The following is a 9,236-nucleotide window of genomic DNA, read 5'->3' as shown; positions in this document are numbered from 1 at the left end:
TCCATCATCAGTCAGGAGTATTTCATTATTATTTTGATACATTTGTTGTGGGACTTTCCTTTGTTTTCCAACATCCAGCCACCTAGAACCCCGGTCATTACAAAAAGTTGTATTTTGAATTTAGCTCTCGAATGATTGGGGGAATTGCGAGGCTGAAAATTACTGACCCGAAGGGATCACCCTGTTGGCAAGCAACTGCGGATTCCAATAGGTTGTCTTTGATATAATACTGAAGAAAACTGTACATTTTGGGTACTTCTTTTTGTGCTTCAGCCAGCAATGAGTCCCGGTTGACAGAATTAAATGCATTTTTGATGTCAACCTTCAGGATGACATCTCCATTGCCACAATTTCGGTAGGCTGACAAAGCATGTATGGCAGCCTCGCAACCCTCTTTGGAAGCGTATCCTATCTGCAGGGGCTGAAATTTGTTCGAAAGTTTCTCACTGATTTACAACAGATTTTAGGTGCCATACGGCGATATGTTGTTCCCACGGCAATGGGACGAATACCGCCATCCTTATCCGGAGAGCATGGCGCCACAACATCGCTGCTGAAAAGTATTCTGGCTGCACCTCTGATGTCACCTTCACCTAACTTTGAATTAATTAAATTGGCTATACCCCTTCCATTGTGCCGGTAATTTAGAATCAATTTGATGCCGAAATATTTCAATTTTCTTTTATTTGGGATGTCAAAGATTTTTTTAATGGCCTCGCATCACGGGGAACCCGCTTTAAAATGGGAACAGAGTTGTTTTAATTTTTAAAGCTTTTGCCAAATGGGAACATTATTTGGTACTGTGTGTAACTGTGGGGCAGGTTGAAAGGTGTTTAAATTTGGAGGTTGTGAAAAACTTTGGGGTCTTTGTATTTTTCCGATGTGGATATTCAGACTCCGCTTACCTTTAAAGTACCGTGCCAGGGTACAGTGCGGGCATCGCTCCATAGTATCTAGCGATACAGAAGGTTGACTAGCACTTCTCGCCGCATCGCTACTGTTCATATCTCTTATATTCACAAAAAGTCTATTAAAAGGCACTGATGACGGACGTCACTGGCGTGGCGCCCTGACGCGCGTTTCATTCGTGCTCTATGTATTTCTTACTGATGAAATAATTATTATATTTTTTACATTTTAGGTCCTGAACAACATTTTGTATTCTTCGATTGAATTCTACTGTGTCTGGTTTTCTTTTTAAGATGCTTAAGTTGCCTATGACATTTACTTTGCCGTAGAGAAGTTCGCATCTTTTTGTATTCCCTCCCAGAAATTGGGCAATATTGGGATTTTCGGGAATATTTTTTTATTCGTGCATTCCACGACTCCACCATATTATTTGTTCTGTCAAATTGTTTGTATAAATTCCAGGTTTTGGAAAGAACATCATGCTCAAGCCACGTTTTAACAAAATAATCATTGATTGCTGTGACTTGAGCACTTATTAAAATTTCTTCCATTTTATACAGACACCCTTCGTCTAACAAGTTTGGCGGCAAGTGTGCCAATTGTGTGCACAGTTTAACGTGGATTACACACCGTTTTTTTTTTATTAAGTCCAAGATGTTTAGATTTTCGCGATAAACTACGACTAAAATGAAAATAACATCCAACAATTTTAACATCTGGATTTTTTAAATGATTTTTTACATTCTAGGTCCTGAACAATATTTTTTATTCTTCGGTTGAATTCTACTGTTTCTGGTTTTCTTTTTAAGATGCTTAAATTGCCTATGACATTTACTTTGCCTTAGAGAAGTTCGCATCTTTTTGTATTCCCCCTCCCCCCAGAAATTGGGCAATATTCGGATTTTCGGGAATATTTTTTTTATTCGTGCATACCACGACTCCACCATATTATTTGTTCTGTCAAATCGTTTGTATAAATTCCATGTTTTGGAAAGAACATCATGCTCAAGCCACGTTTTAACAAAATAATCATTGAATACTGGCAAAGCAAGGTGATTAGATTTTCGCCATAAACTACGACTAAAAAGAAAATAACATCCAACAATTTTGACATCTGGAAATAAATTTCTTATTGCCAAAATGGCACCTACCTCGAAATCAATCGAAATATGTGTGGGCTTTCATTCTTTCACTTGGCTTTTTATCATCTGAAATAAAATTTCATATGTAGTCTTTGTTTTATCGGGAAACAATGCATAAAGCACGGTGACCACATTAACATACTCTTAATTGTTGCCGATGTCTGCATGAAGAGTGTATACTTGGCAGAATCACTTTGGAAAACTACCTTTTTTTTTGGTTCAAAAAAATATTATTTATTTTAAAAAGTTAAAATATATTCAAAAAGCGGAGTCACACTCAAAAACGACTCGACAGGTCTTTGGAAACTTACCCGAAAAATGAAAGGTTTATTTACATAGTAGTTCTGTTTAAGAATTATTAGACAATTGATGAAATGTCATATTTGAATGTTTTTAAGCATTAAGCATTTCAAATTGTTATTGATCGTTAATTATTTTCGTAGCGGTAGGTAATATAATTCAAATGTATCAACGGCCACAGCTATTTAGATATGTTTTTTTCCTGTGGACAGTACTCGCTGGAGAAGTTACTGGCGTTACTGCAATCTCCGTTGAAGTCCCCGTTGAAACCCCATGACTCTCAGTGTTATTGGAAAAGACAAACTTACCTGGGAACAGGGAAGTGGATGGGAAAGAATCTGCAAACGATGCCGGCCGGCCAGCGGGAAACTTCCTCCGCACTTACTTCAGTAATGTCTTTCCACGAGTCAGGGTGATACAGGCACTAACGGTCAGCACTTCCAGCAAGAGTTTTTCATACTTTTTTAATCGCGCGACGAAGCGCGTGCATTACCAATATTTTGACAGTCAGAAGAGGGAAAAAAACAAAAGCAAAACCCGTCATGGCAGGAAAAATAAAAATGACAGAAATGAGGATTGACCAAGAAGTCTGTACATCCTGTGTTTTCTAGAATTTATACTTACTATTATATATGCAACATAGTCAAATATTGAACGTGAAAATGCTTTAAATAATTAAAAAACATATGTAGATGTTTCAATAAAAAATAATTAATTTAATACTTTGTATCATTTTGCACCGATATAAGTTAATTTCACTCATCAGTTTCAGCTCGTGGTTTTCTCAAAATCAATTTTTGACACTTTTTGTTCTACGCGCGTTCCACTGTGCCGCGGTGTAAACCGCTTGTGGTGAAACGGTGAACTACCCAAAAAACTGCTGTTTCCAAGGAGTGACAAAAGATTATTTTTTATCTTAATTGCATTTAAAAATTTATTTCCATTTTCCGAATATCACAAAAGTAAGAATTCCCTCATTAAAACATTAAGCTGATTGTGAACAATTTACCCAAATCCGACTTTAAAAGGGATTTTAAACTTTACAGCATATTTTTGCGGTATTAGGTATGGCAGAGCGGTTTTACCACTTTGTTGGAATAATCCTTTTGCTCTAATTTATGCAAAGTTTTAATATTGTTTGTGGAACAAATTACATTTTTATTAGGTTAACACCTAATAAGGGTGAAAGGAAAAATAAATGGAAAATAGGCAACAATTTTATTTTTCATGTGATTTTTTTCGATTTGGAATAGGTAGTTACATATTTTTCTTTCAACAATATTACTAATTCCTTGTTACAAAATACCTATATCCCGACCGTCAGTGGCGCAATTAGCAAATGCTGTCGATGAATATAAACAACGCTATTAGGCTGCGTTTCCACCAGAGATGTGCGAGGATGCATAGCGAGGGATGTGTTTGTAAAGAACCAATAGGATCGCTTCATTTACCTTGCCTCGGTCAGCACAGCTCTGGTGGAAACGGCTCAGCGGAGCTAGATTTTTGCGCATACAAAACAAGCGCGGGATGTGTGCGAGGGATGTGTACGAGGGAAGTGTGCGAGGAATGTGTGTTGAGAAAGATGTGTTGCGAGGTTTGCGCATACTGTACCAGCCAGTCCATAGACGGAGTTTGTTGGAAGTAGAAGTGCGCAAAATAGATAATAATATGGATAATTGGAAAAAGAAAATACTTTTATATTTAACAATTTGTGATGAAGAAATGGAAGCAGAAGATACGGAGTTTATTAGTTCTATAATTTTGAGCAATACAAGAACACACAGGTTTTGGATACGTAACCATATTAAATATCATCGATTACATGGAGAATTCTTTACCTTTTTTCATACGGCTGATGATGAAATATTCGAAAATTCTTATCGAGTATCTAGAAGTAACTTTTATGAGTTACACAATTTGATTGAGAACATTATCAAGAAAGAAGACACTCACTACAGAGAATGCATCAGCACCAAGGAAAATTGGCGGTATGTTTAAAGTAAGTAAAATAGTTTGAATCAATTTTGTCTTTATTAAACATATTAATTGAAAAGTAATCATAATCTGCAAAATAAGTAGACAACAAGTTCCTCTTTTCATGGCAAATTAGGCTCTGTTCCTACTTTGTTTGAAGTATTTGGCGTTTGTAGGTCTGAATGTTGTGTTCCCGGAGATGCTGGTTGTACAGCTTCCAGTTGGAAAGATGAATCCATCTGGCCCACTGTTTTATTTGTATTTCTACCAGAGCTTGAAGAATAACCAAGTTGTTCAGGATCCAGCTGAGGCGGCAAATCCATCTGGCCTGCTATATTACTACCTACTGCTATACTGCTATCAGAGCTTGAAGAATAACCAATATTTTGATTATACCACGACAGCACGTAAGATTCTTCGGCTTCGCTAATCATATTAAAAAGTTTCCTTTTTAAAGGAACTTGCATGTAATCTGGTAATTTTTTAAATGTTTTCGCCATTGAAAGAAAAAAATGATCAGTATCATCGCAGTCCGTTGGTTTTAAAAGTTCTCTTAATTCTTGCCTTTCTTTTCGAAAATCTTCTTGATTTTTCATATGTTTTTGTATTAAAATGATGACGGGGTGACCGAATCTGTTGAAATGCCTGAAGTTGAGGCTATTTCGTAAAGATTGTTGGGATTGTCAGCTTGATTTGGTGTATGTTCAGTGCTCTGCGAAGAGTCATCTTGGTTTAATGAATATTGAGTGCTTTGCGAAGAGTCATTTTCATTATTTGGTGACGAAATATCCTCTTTATAACTTGACTCTCTATCTCTGTTGGCCATGTACGGTAAAAGAAATTCCATCAATTTTTGGTATTTCCATTCACGTGTTTTGGTTGTAGCCTGTCCGCTTTTTTTAGATTTCTGCCTCTTTAGCGCGTCCCGATGGCTATCCCGTAGTTGTTTCCAACGATACTTAGCGCTTTTCACTGAAATAATAGAAAATTATGATTAGGAATATAACATTTTTATACCAAGCATGTTGTCTTACAGATCGCAAAAAATCAGTAACAGGTAAAGAGTACTTTTTTATTTGTTAATTATTTTTCTTACTATTATTATAAACATTCCTTTTTTTGCAGGTATTTATCCACGGGCTCGTCGTTCACACGATTGGCAGAAAATTTTAGGATTGGAGTAGCAAGTGTGTCGAGAATTGTGGCAGAAGTTTGTAATGCTCTTTGGCTTGTTTTACAACCTCTTGTTATTCCAAAACCTACCAAAGACGACTGGAAGCGAATAGCAAAGGATTTTCAAGAGCTATGGCAGTTTAAAATTGTTTGGGGCTCTAGACGGTAAACATGTTTATATAATGTGTCCTGCAAACACTGGGTCCTCTTTTTAATTTACAAACAAAGATTTTCTATAGTGCTTATGTGCTTAGCTGACGCTAGGAGAAAGATTATAATGGTTGATGTGGGATCCATGGGAAGATTTAGTGATGCTGGAATATTTGATGATAGTGTTTTGGAAAATATTTGAAAGAAAAAGATTGAATCTTCCAGAACCTGAACCATTATATGAAGGAGGTGAACCAGTACCATTTGTATTCATTGGAGATGAGGCTTTTCCTTTGATGGAAAATTTCATGCGCCCATATCCGCGGGACCAGTTAGACCAACAGAAACGTATATTTAACTATAGACTTTCGAGGGCACGTCGCATTGTAGAAGCTACATTCGGTGTATTGGCACGAAAGTGGTATGTGTATCGTAAAGACTTTGAATGCAGAGTGGAAACGGTTGACAAAATCGTAAAAGCCACATGTGTAATGCATAATTTTTTAATTGAAAGACAAAGTAATTATTTGGATTGCATTGATAACACAAATACAAGTACTCTTGTATCGGTTCCTAGCATTTCCGTCGTCGTGTCAAGTGATAGTTATGATGTAAGAGAGAAATACTGCTCTTATTTCAATAATCAAGGAAAAGTGTCATGGCAAGATACTCGTATTTCGTCACGAATTCATCGCACACAATAAATACCCAAATATTGTAACTTGTATTTTAATATACCTGATTTTAATACATGATTATTACTTACCATCTTTATATTGTATTTCTTTGACTATTTCCTCCCACGCAGCGTCCTTAGTTTCATTACATTTGTAAAATGACAAAGAAGTGTTCCACAAACACGGAAACTTTTGAACGGCATCAATTAATTTTTCGTCCATTATGCCACGCAACCGTACGACATGCGTACGACTACAAGCGCTTACGACAGCAAAGTGAGACGTGAGCGCAGCGCGGTGAGCGGCAGGCAGGCGTTCGCGTTACTCCGCTCCCACTACACCGCACCCCCGTCGACACATTTCACAGCTTCGCAACGCATCCTCGCGCCACACATTAATGCGCATTTTCACAGCTCCGCTACACATCCTCGTAGGCACATTATCATCGCACAGCTTTGGTGGAAACACCCACACATTTTCACAGCACAGCTAGACATCCTCGCACGACACATTTCCATCGCACATCTCTGGTGGAAACGCAGCCTTATCGCTTGACAACTAACAGCTGTCAACTGCACAAAACATTTGGTATAGGGGTACCAAATGTTTTGTGCAGTATTTTTTATTTTTCTCTTTCTAATTCTAGTTTTCTTTTTAATACATCAAACGACCATCAAAAAATACTGGATCCATGCATAAACGAAACGAAAACACACTCCTGCAAATGAAAAACAACTATTGCAGCCCTCTTTCAAGCGGATACTTGTTAATCTCGGCTTTCATTTGAAAAGCTATAATGGGAAATCACACAATGCTTAGCGGCCAGTCATTACCAGGATTAAAAACTGCATAATAAACAAACGCAAAAATGAAATACTAGCTCTTCCTCTCAGTTGCACCCGCGTCCCGAGGGAACTACTTTCCGTATTTGGATAAAATGTAGCATTTGGATAAATATGTCTTTATTTATTGTCTAGACTATATATTTAAATTCATTAGAATCGGTTAAGTACCTACTTTTGGCGTAATAGCAGGACACTTTCAGACTTTCGCATTAACCTAACATAAAATATAAAAATGTATAAGGTTTTCCAATTCCTACATTTATTTCCATATGGATGTTGTCTTCACTAGACGGAAATCTTATAAGTTTTTCAAGTTCGAGTTTTGTACTTATTTTTACAATTATATTGGTCTTCTTTGGATCAAAGCTTATTAACTTATAGTTTGTTTAAATGTAGATATTAGTGAATTTAGTTGAGAAAATTAAACGCGAAAATTCATAATGCTCAACATCGGTCTCTGATGTTACTTTAATTAATTTCCCGAGTTACAGCATAACAAACAACTTCATTACTGTGAAACAAAATAATAAGATTAATAAACTTGAAGATACTTGTCTTCTTTCAAAGTGCCAGTTTGTTTGTCAAGAATTGTTTTCCTCCCTAAGGGCATCGTTACCTGGCTTCTTCAACATCTCTTGAAAAGCCCTTTCTGTATTTATAAATCTGATTTGTTCACCGAATAAGAAAAGATGAGCGGAGATCCCATAATGCAGGTAGGTCAGGCGCCGTCTTCTAGGTCAAATACTTACGGTGGGCATGATCAGAACGATCAGTTACAAGTGAACTAACGAGGCGTTCGTTCCTTTTACAAACAATGGTCGGACCCAAGGCGTATTAGGGCGAAAACAGTAACATTCTGCGTCCCCGCAAACCCGTATTTTGGCGCGCTACTTTCTTTAGACGATTTTCTGTTCTGGCACCTCGGCTAGTCATTTTGTTCTCCATGGTATTTATGACTCTGATTTGCTACTCAGTATCCTGATTAAAGCCACTTTGACGAGGTATCAAGCCTTGGTAATAGAATGTTTCTCTTTATTTTGTTCTTTATAATTTATTAGAGGATCTGCCTGTGGCATTCTGGTAATTGGTTGGGTATGTCATTTTGAAATGGATATTTGGAAACAATACATATCACATTATCTTACCATTCCAGGGGGATCCACCACGGGGCATACAAAAAGCATGTTCCATTAAGTTAGTTACATAAAACCTGGTCGCCTTTGAAATACCTATGTATATATGTAGGTATGGAAAAAAACCGTCGTAAAAAACCACATCGAAAGATCGCTTTAACTCAAATATGATGCTGAAAACGAGCGATTTCGTTCCAATTTTTTGGCAGAACACAAACTGCGAACGTACGTGTCGAAGAATGAACACGTTAGACTGATTAAGCTTTTGCTGGTTCACGCGTGAATTTTGAAACCGTTCAGCGAGCGATCCGCTTTGAATGAAGAATTTGAATTCTGAATTCAATATTTCAAATCGTGGGTACCAGCAGAAGTGTGTTTTGAATTTTATTCTATCAATATGCAATGAAGCTGCGTTGATTTGTTTTTTATTAATTGGCTATAGCGACTGTTGGGTCAGTCATAACCACGCATAAAAATGAATAAATCAAAATTGCTTGCAAAACTCCAAATTGACATTATTCTATACAACATCCATTTTATTTGGTTATAGTTCCATTATATTGTTCCAAACCATAAGAAATGCAAATCCAAATTAGAAATCGTGTCTGTCGTTACTAAGCGGACAACAAATAACATTATTTGAATAACAAGCCGGATGAGAGCCGGATTGCTCGGGGCAGCCGGTCCGGTGCCGGTCAAACTGAAATGACAAGGGATATTAGTTGAACCAAATTCTCGGAAGGGGCTAGTTAAATATTCGTTTGTTTAACTAGCTCGTCCCAAGGTTTATTATATAAAACATTTAAAAACTACGGAATATTAAAAACGGGACGGCAAAAGATAGGCTGCCTTAGTAATTTAATAGTTTATTATCGATGATAAGTTTATTCATTTTGAAAGAGAATTATTTACATTTTTAAATATAAAAAAAAA

This window comes from Helicoverpa armigera, chromosome 23 (genome assembly GCF_030705265.1).
Source record: "Helicoverpa armigera isolate CAAS_96S chromosome 23, ASM3070526v1, whole genome shotgun sequence".
Classification (NCBI taxonomy): domain Eukaryota; kingdom Metazoa; phylum Arthropoda; class Insecta; order Lepidoptera; family Noctuidae; genus Helicoverpa; species Helicoverpa armigera.
Note: the sequence above shows the minus strand (reverse complement) of the source record.